We start from the raw sequence: 9,992 nt of genomic DNA, 5'->3' as shown, positions 1-9,992 counted from the left end.
GATAAAAAACGGAAAGGCAGGGACATTAACCGGAAAAGTAATTTCTGGTCTGCTACCCTACTATGAGCAAATGAAATGAGCCGGCCTCGATCGACTGCTGACCCCAAGGTCGTGGGATCGAATCCCAGCCGCGGCGGCCGCATCTTCGATGGGGGTGAAAATGCTTGAGGTCCGTGTACTTAGATTTAGGTGCCCGTTAAAGGAACCACAGGCGGTCTACATTTCCGGAGCTCTCCACTATGGCATCTCTCATAACCATGTCGTGGTTTTGTGATGTTAAACTCCAACAATTATAATAAAGGGAGCCGGCTGTTGATGTTCCTTATGCTTACGAGCTGCAGAGGTGCGTCGGCTTGAATTAACAGCACGCGTCTAACTTCGTAGTGTACTCACGAGATACGGTCATATCGCGGCGGCCGCCGTCAAGTGCAAAGCGTAACGGAGAATTAGTTCTGGTTTGTTGTAAGGGGGCGCCATCTCGCGTTACGATACCTCCTCCCCAACTTAATTCCGCGGCCTTCGACCTATTAGCTACGACAGCGCGCAGTTGCTACGGCGCGTAGCCTGAGCTAATCGCTGGTTATTAGACCATGGTTATTCCATCAGTTTCCATGAGAAATTTCCGCGTGTGGCTGCATTGTTTGACCACTGGCACAGGTACGCAAAAGCAGAACTACGTACGCAAAAGCAGAATACTACGTCACACGAACAGATGAAACAGTATAGGACAGAAAAAGAAAGGGCACCGAGTTTTTCACGAAAGCAATAAACATTACAAGAGACGTATTCAGAAGCTACGAGATGGCGATGCTTCTTTCGCTCGAAATAAAGAGAAACGCTTGAATTCAGAAAAAAAGAAAAAAGAAAGTGCTAGTCCTTACAACGCGAACAGGAAGAACCGGAGAAGCAGCACGTACTGACAGTGACAGCACCTCTGATTCGATTTGGTTGTACTTATATAGCACAGACGTAATTTGTGTCTGCTGCGCCGTTTGGGTCAGCAGCAATAGCAACAGCAGTGCGCCGACAGAGTCGGTCAAAGCAGTTTGAGAAACGTAGTTACGAGCAGTGCATCCGTAACCGGACTCGGGCAAAATCCATAGGCGGTGAGCAGTCGACTGAGGTGAAGAAAGCACGGGCGTTGACGGAGCACGAGCGGTGTCAACGACCGCCGTGCCGTTTCACGGGAAACGCAACGAGCCGATCAGAGCGGAGCAGCCGTGCGCGTGTGCGTATTACATGCTCGAAAAAAAACGACAAGCAGGACGAGAAGGAGAGCTGGGCTGTCGGGGGAAGGTAATTATTCGCGGCTTATTCGCGGGGCAAATGAAATAAAGATAGCGTTAACGCCGAGTTTTGCGCCTGTTTGATTCCGTCCACGCGTTCAGCGGCAGCGTTGTGCGGCGGGGACCGGTTATCGCGTCGCTCCCACGCAGTGGAACGCGCAAGATGCGTGGGAGAAAGCGTAGGCGCCCGAGCGCATAACAGGATAATTGGGGGAGATGGTCCGAGCAGCTGCGATAAGACACTGAAGGCAAGGCTGGTACAGCTTTCTCCGGACCGGCCGTGGCCCCACCGATACACTATATATCGTGAGTGCGACCAAACTGCGCAGCGGCGGTGTGGTGTGTACTACACGGTATAGTGCAGCCAGGCTTGTATCGATGGAAGTGGAAGTGAGCGAGGTAAGGGGGTTGGTCGTATTGGGCTATGAGCACTAAGAAGAAGCAGATGACTAAATCCTAACTTTAAAGCCAAGTATTTTAACTTTAAACAATTTACCTTAATCAACTACAGAAAGGAACGAGGGATAAATGTGAGATAAGGCGTGGAATTTCCAGAGCACCTGCTTGATTGCTACCCTGCACAGCTCGAGTGACGCGAGGTAGAGACATTGTACTTTCAGATACAACTACAACATGTACAAGAAATTAGCTATTATTTCTTTTGTGGTTAGTAGTAGTAGTAGTGGTAGTGGTAGTGGTGGTGGCAGTAGTAGTAGTAGTAGTAGTAGTAGCAGTAGTAGTAGTAGTAGTAGTAGTAGTAGTAGTAGTAGTAGTAGTAGTAGTAGTAGTAGTAGTCGTAGTAGTAGTAGTAGTCGTAGTCGTAGTAGTAGTAGTAGTAGTCGTAGTAGTAGTAGTAGTAGTAGTAGTAGTAGCAGGCTAGACAGCTCAAGCTAGTTGGTGGAACTAAATTCCCAGTATTGAAGCGTTAACAAAGGCGTGAACATTTTCTTTGTTGTCTTCTCACTGTGCAATTATTATTAATAACTGTTTTCGTCATATAAACAAACCTTTTCGGTAGCTTAAGTCGAGCTCTGAGACAACGCAGGCAGCAGTGTGGAACCGCTGCTTCCGTTGTACAAACTGGGCAACGGAGCGCCCTGCGGAGCTTTCAGCTGCCCTCCAGGCCCTCCCCGCTTATCATTACCGTCTTTTTAAAGAACCACGAGTTTCCGATACACTTCTTTATTCAGTACCCTCCGGAATGCTCTGGCGTCGCGACTTGCACGCAAAATAACATACTCGACGTTTACCAGAAAGTGGTGTCAGCGAACCCATCGGCATAACTTTCCCTCGGCGACTACGTCATCCGCTCCGAAGGAAATAACGCGCGCATAGACGGTTGCCCTAAGCCCCCACCCCTTCACATAGAAACACGCTCAAGGCGCCAACAGTTCACGGGGTGATGCCATTTTCACGTGCATTTGAGGCCGCTTCCCGACGCGGAGAGCGCGCGCACGTGCCATGTAAACAAAAGCTTTCTCTGGGCGAAACACTGGCCCGGCCATCTGGGGGAGCATGGAACAGAACAATAAACAACCACGGTATCCACGCTGCCACCAGAATTATCTTCCACCCGGACCGAGCTCCCACGAGGAATACGGCTCGGCAACCTGCGGAAGAAGCCCGCCTGATACGGTTCGAGTGCCTCTTCCGGTGCTGGTGACTAAAGCCTATAGTGTCTATAAACAAGCGATCGGTAACGCTGGCTGTATAATCGGGCGGTCCTTGACAGTTTTGTCGCCCGCGACGCCTGTTCAACGATTTACAAAACCACTGCGTTGAAATAGGGCTTACGTAAACTGTCGTCTGTCGCTCTCTCTCTCTCTCTCGCTCTCTCTATCTCGCGTGCGCCTTCTCTCTTCCAGGGGGTTGCATATAATCATGCGTGGAGCGCACCGCTGTTCAATATGTAGCACTCGTTGTATATATAGTCAGTTGACTGTAACGAACGACGGCGTTGCGATACGATGCAGAAAAGAAATTTGCAACACGTATCTAAATTTCTAATGGCACGTCAAACTGCCCGCTTCGGTTAGCATTCGGTTGATTGAAATCGAGCACGCGGAGTAACTTCCCTTGTTCTTTAAGAGCATCGTGCTACCCTCCGGTATACACTATACTCTGCATTGTCTATACCTTACGTTATGTGACATATTCAACGCTCTTAATAAAGAGGGCGTATTCAGGGCGTCAGTCTGCCCTACAACAGTAATCGTCATCTGGTTTGCTTGCGTTTCCTTTTTCGAAAACTTGGCTCACGCCACTTTCTTATCGAGAATTCTGTCGCTCTGATAGCGCGCACGCCGTTCGTGACCGGGAAGTGCCGGGACCACTGTGATAACGCAAGGAAAGCACGCGAGATAACGACGATTATAGTTGTGGGACAAAAATACGCCCCAACTACACGCTCTGTTTTTAAGAGTGTGTAGGGGCGATAAACTTCTTTTGTTGTTGCTAAATGAGACTGTTAACCCCTCGAGAAGGCACCAGCCACTCTGCTCCGACATGCGATAAGAAGAGAAACACTTTTCAAAAGAATAGGTAATAATAACTGCTGGAGTTTAACGTCCCAAAACCGCGATATACTTATGAGAGACGCCGTAGTGCAGCGCTCCGAAAATTTCGACCACCTCTGGTTCTTTAACGTGCACTTAAACCTAAGTATACACGGGCCTCTAGCATTTTCGCCTCCATCGAGAGTGCGGCCGCCGCGGCCGGGATTTGATCCCGTGACCTGCGGGTCAGCAGTCGAGTACCATAACCACTATAGACCACTGTGGCAGGTCTTCAAAGCATAAAGGCGTGTATTCTCGATTTTACTTTTTTTTCTTTATTTATATAGTTGGTACTATTGGCGAAAAGCTTTTCACATCACTAACATACTGTGACGAAGACTCATCTGTTCTCAATCCACTTGAACAGGCGCCTCCATGGAGTGCAGCATGTTTAAAATAGGCACACATTCACGCAGACTAAACCGAACAGAGCCCCGAATGGTCCGTTAAGTCATACGCTATATACGCACACAGCCCTGCACTCTTGTTTGGAGCGAGTTTTCACTCCTTCACGCTCGGCCGGAGCGCAGGAGTCGCGCACTGGAGCGCGTCCATGAAAGGGTGCCACTTGAACGTCGTCGTCGACCAAAGCGGATGTCGTAATGGAAGAGCGCCTCCTCGACCCCGACACGGTTTCAAGGCTCCTCTTCCGGCATCACCTCAGAAGAGTTTCACGCGCGCTACGGGAAGGGCGCGGAAGAGGGCGTCGCGAACTTCTTCTACACAGCCACCACTGAACGCTGAATGAAACGAAAGCTAAGAAGTTGATGCAGAGAAGGAGCGGATAGATCGGCGTGTGGACAAGTGTGCTGGGAGAGGAAGAGTGGGAGGGACAAGTCGCAGCGAAATAGTCGCGCTGGTGTGCGCAATTTTTTTTTTTTCTCGGAGATGCTCTCTCTCTCTGGAAAGCGATAGCGCGCTAATGGCTCGCCCCGCCGTTCCCAGAAGGGGTGGTCGTGGTGCTACACCATGCACGGGACTTCCCTCCCCTGAGCGAGGCTTTCAATTCAGGGTCAATGAACGGGACTGCCTATCTGGAGCGACGGTGTCCGAACTAGTGGGACCCGAGCGCGCTCTCAGCTGTGTTCCCTTCGCCGCCAAGAAGAGTACGACCGAAGACGATGACGAACCGCAGGCCCTCGAGAAGCCCGCCGCCGCGACTGTTCCACCGAAGCGCTGAAACGCGTTCTCCGCGGTCTCGCGACGTGAAAGAGAAACGTCCCGCCTTGTGCACACCGCGCCTTCGTTGTCGCAGCGTCGTCGTGACTGCATACACCGCGGATTGCTGGCTCTCACGACGAGACGTGGGTGACACGCTTGCTCCGGGGCCTCCCAGACCACCGCCGAGTGGGAAAGAGGAAAAAAAAGGGGTGGAAGTAAGAGCTCAACTTAATTGCATGGCGAGGAGCAACATTGACGACAACACGGGAAACGTCGTCCGATGCGTGTGAACGTCGTCCAAAATGCGCGAACCAGGGCTGAATTCTCAATCGTCCATCTTCAGAGATACCTCCAATCTCGCTTGAAATACGTTCCGTCGCTGTGCGCCTCATCGACGCGACGGGTATTCCTACGTCAGTACGTTCAAGAATATGAGTCGCATAGTCTAGTTAACCTCCCTGCCTTTCCTACATTCCTTCTCTCTCTCTCTCTCTCTCTCTCTCTCTCTCTCTCTCTCTCTCTCTCTCTCAAGATTATGAGTCGTACAGAGAACATTCTATAGGTCAGCGTTGTTCATTTTATCACATCAAAAGTCAACATGCGCTGAATGAAAAGTCTCTGATAGTTGTCGGGCGAGATAACGGCTTCAGAGAGGTTGTCAATCGCCAGCAGATTCTATTAAACTATTTGCGAGGCCGCTTTATGAATTGATTGAAAGCTATGAAGGCCTATTGGTAGCGGCAATCTCAGGTCTTTGGAGAGGTTTTCGTCCCTCAGTGAAATAATAATAATACTAATATCTGGGGTTTAACGTCCCAAAACCACGATATGATTATGAGGGACGCCGTAGTGGATGGCTCCGGAAATTACGACCCCCTGGGGTTGTTTAACGTGCACCTAAATCTAAATACACGGGCCCCAAACATTTTTGCCTCCATCGAAAATGCGGCCGCCGCGGCTGGGGTTCGATCCCGCGACCTTCGGGTCAGCAGTCGAGCGCCATAACCACTATAGACCACCGTGGCGGGGCATCCCTCAGCGGAAATAATAATAATAATAATAATAATAATAATAATAATAATAATAATAATAATAATAATAATAATAATAAGAAGAAGAAGAAGAAGAAGAAGAAGAAGAAGAAGAAGAAGAAGAAGAAGAAGAAGAAGAAGAAGAAGAAGAAGAAGACAGAGAAGTAGAGGAAGAAGCCGATGACAAAAAAAGCAGACCGATGCAGACCTCTCGCGTGTTCTGAGAAAGTTTTTCTGTCCTATTATCGAGCGTATTCCCTCGTACTTGAATTATTCTTTTTTTTTTCTTTAACAAACGCCAAGGAAATTTTATTCGCATTTTAAATATCGACCCGTCATGCTCGGCCGACATGCTAAGAGCAGGGTGGCCCAAGAAGAACGTCTCATGCACAGCCAAGTGGCCCATTCAGTGAGCGATAAAGCGGCTACGGAGAGGGGAGGGAGGAGAGAAAAGCATCAGCAGCACAGGACATCCCTATTTGGCGCGCGCGTGAGAATCAGGGCCCGCGTACGCGCGACGCAGTCCTTGGGGCGCGTGCCCAGTGCACGTATAGCTGCAGATGCTAATTCGGTCCTTCTCTTTTGACCCGCGCCACGCCGCTTCCTCTTTTGGGCTGCCACCTTCGAACCGGACAGCGAGCGCGTGCGCCGTAGATTTATGCGCCATCTCGTGCAAAAGGAGAGCCAAATCTGCATACGGTCCGCTTCGCCGGCTTCGTGCAGTACAGCCAAAGATACGTCAGTAGTGCGATAGCCTAGGCATTCACTTGACGTATAAGACTTCGCACTGAAAATTTTAGAGGGAACCCGGGCGCTAGACTCCACTGGTCCGCAGGCATCAATGCTCGGCTACCACGAAAGTGATAGTTTGGTTAGTGTCCTAAAAGATTTCTAAAAGCCTCATACAGGACTGTTGTGTAGTGCGCGGATTTGCCTAAACTTCGTCCTTCTGAGTTCTGGCGGTCTTTTATTTTTTTTTTTTTTTGACTGACCATTTTCAGCAAACTATTGCGTTCTACATACGCAACGAGTAGCAGTGATTGGGCAAGGACGCAGTCCTCAATCTCAATAATTTAAAAAAAAAAGAATGATTGCGTGGTAGTTTAATAAGATAAAACTTTATGAGATAAGGCGTCATAATATAACATTAATTAAGATAAAGCGTCGTCCGGCGGCGTCATGAGCATGAATCGAACGAAAAGTCTCATGACGTTAAATACAGATATGATAAAGCCAAATGATCAGGACTGCAAATTAAAGTGACTTAAAAGTGAATCAACGTACATTAAGGTGAATGAAGTGAATTAAATGTGAGTCTATAATGAAACAAGTGACTTAAGTATGGATCAAGAATGAATCAAGTGACAACTTTGAATCAACGTACTTACATTACAGTGTACTAAAAGTGAACTAACATACATTGAAGTGAATCCAGTGAACCAGGAGTGATTCAAGGGAATCACAATTGATTAACTTGATTCGCATGTGATATACTCTGCGTTAGCCAAAGGGACCTGGTGAGTTTTTTTTTTTTTTTCTTTCAGCTCGTCTACGTTCACAAGTGGATTAGCGGCAGACAAAGGATGAGTCTTTCTTCTCGTTGTCGTTCCTGATTCACTGACGTCGCCTCTAAACATTGGTTACACTGCACGCAACTTACGCGACGCAGTGTACAGCGCAAGGCGTGTGCGGAAAAAGCAACCGTGCAAAGCACCGGTGGTGCATTGAACCCGTGCGAGAGTTCGCTCTCCGCTGCAGTTTGCTTGATTGGTGGTCATGCAGGGACTGACGAGACCGAATGGCAGCAGGAAATATGCTGCGCGTACACGAGCTCGAATTGCATCCCGGAATATAACGTGATTATAACTTTCTTTTTTTTTTTCCTTTGCCTCCTGAGATGTGCAGACTTGAAGCTCCTTTTTCCTGCTGCTTGTGCGGCTTGTTCAATATATGGGTTGGTATATGAGCTATGAGCAGGCGATTATATATCCGTGGAGCCAGGAAGCGTTTACAGCACGAGCTTTTTTTTTTTTTCAAGGCGCACCCCGGAAGAGCTGTTTGGTTGCAAATAATGCTTTTTCACTTCCCCTCCGTTTTATTTATTTATCTTATTTCCTGTAAATACGCGACGTGCGACGAGACGTGAGGCGAATTATATAACCCTGCGGATCACGCCCAGAGCTCGATACATGCGACGCCTTTCTGCTCCAATTTTCATGAGGTTACGCTTCATTGAATGGCAAAAGAGTAATACAAAGCTTAGACGATATGATGGGGGTGGGGACGTTCAGCTCTTTAAAAAGAAAACGGTGTTCAGTTGGAAGAGAGCAGGCATTGAACCTTCGCGTAGGCCGTGCAAGTGTGTAGTGCTGAAAACTTTTTTTAATGCCCCATGCATGATACGTTGGGGGCAGGAAGGGAGAAATAAGTTTCGATTGATGTCTCGAAACAGATTTCATAACCATGATTACCAGTAAGAGGCGGCGTTCGCATAACTCATACTGCTTAAAGACCTGTAACAATGCTGTCAAATTAATTGCGCAGTTAGGGTGCGCTAAAATGACCACGTTATCATTAACCGAGCGATGATATGCTCCCGCCTTTCCATATGCGGGCAGTGATAAACACTTCTTAAAGCTCGGTTCAGCTTTTTTTACTATTCTTTTAGATTCTGTGACGTGCGTCGATATCACAGTACATGAATCTTCTTGTTACACCATTTTCATCTGAACGCGGTCCCCGCTTCCGGGAATCGGGCCTGCCACTTTATTTATTTATTTATTTATTTATTTATTTATTTATTTATTTATTTATTTATTTATTTATTTACATTACCCACAGAGCGCATAAAGGCGTTACAGAGGGGGTGGGTAATATAACAAAAAATGCAGTAAAAATAGAACGCAAAAATACAACAAATTAATGAGAATACATGTTCAAACAATACTCAGTTTATTAGAAGCTCAAGCTATAATCGGTCAGTGCAGTCTTGAAAGATGACGCGTCCTCAATGGAGGCGATGGAGGCGTGAAGGCAGTTCCACTCGGCACTTGTGTTTGGCCAAAAGGGGTCTGAAAAAACGTTAGTACGGCAGAAAGGAGTAATAAAAGGTTTGATTTCATTAGTGAAACGCTAGATGTGCGGGGACAGTATGAATTATTGAAACGTGCTGACCGATTTTGAACCGACTCAATGATAGCTGATAATGTATCCTGACGGTGGTCCCGTCCACTTTGTGCTCACCCGGTGAGCCACTGTCAAGGGTCCGGCTAGTTTATGAGCATTCTTCCCGAATGCTTTCGCTAAATACAGCCACTTTGCACAACCAATGTAAGGGCACAGAGCACAGCACCCTATATGCGCGTGCGTCTGTGTGTTTGTATGAGCATGTGTATATACAGGGGGTCCGAGCTATCATTAGCCAGAGTTGAAAAATATACGTACGCCCTCTACGACGACGCGACCAAATGCATGTGGCAGACTATTGCACGAAGTCACACTATTTGTTTGTTTTCTGCTTAATTGCTTAATTAGGCAAGGGGAATTTACGAACTTTTGAAGCAACAAAGCTGGGCCAAAATTGCAATTAGAAAGTTGTAGATCGGTTTGCAAAACGTCCAATTGGACAGTTTCTAACTTTCTGTTTGTTAAGAATTAGCGTTTTTCTGCTTACTGCAGATGCCCCCGAAATACAGAAAAATACAGGACACCCTTTATATGCAGGGCACCTTTTATATACATATATGTATAAAAACTGTAAACATTACGGGGATGGGGATGAAACCTCCTTCCCCTTGAATGACGGGGCGGGTACGCGGCGGTATACAGAAAGCGTCCACGTGAAACCGCACGCCCCTTTCGTATAGTCCGAATAGAGGCGACTCCTCTTCCTTCCGCAGCACCTGCAGCGTGCGCGGCGGCGTCCCGGGGCCATCGTTGTTTGCCCAGCGGGAGCGTCG

Source organism: Rhipicephalus sanguineus, chromosome 2, assembly GCF_013339695.2.
Source record: "Rhipicephalus sanguineus isolate Rsan-2018 chromosome 2, BIME_Rsan_1.4, whole genome shotgun sequence".
NCBI classification, from domain to species: domain Eukaryota; kingdom Metazoa; phylum Arthropoda; class Arachnida; order Ixodida; family Ixodidae; genus Rhipicephalus; species Rhipicephalus sanguineus.
Note: the sequence above shows the minus strand (reverse complement) of the source record.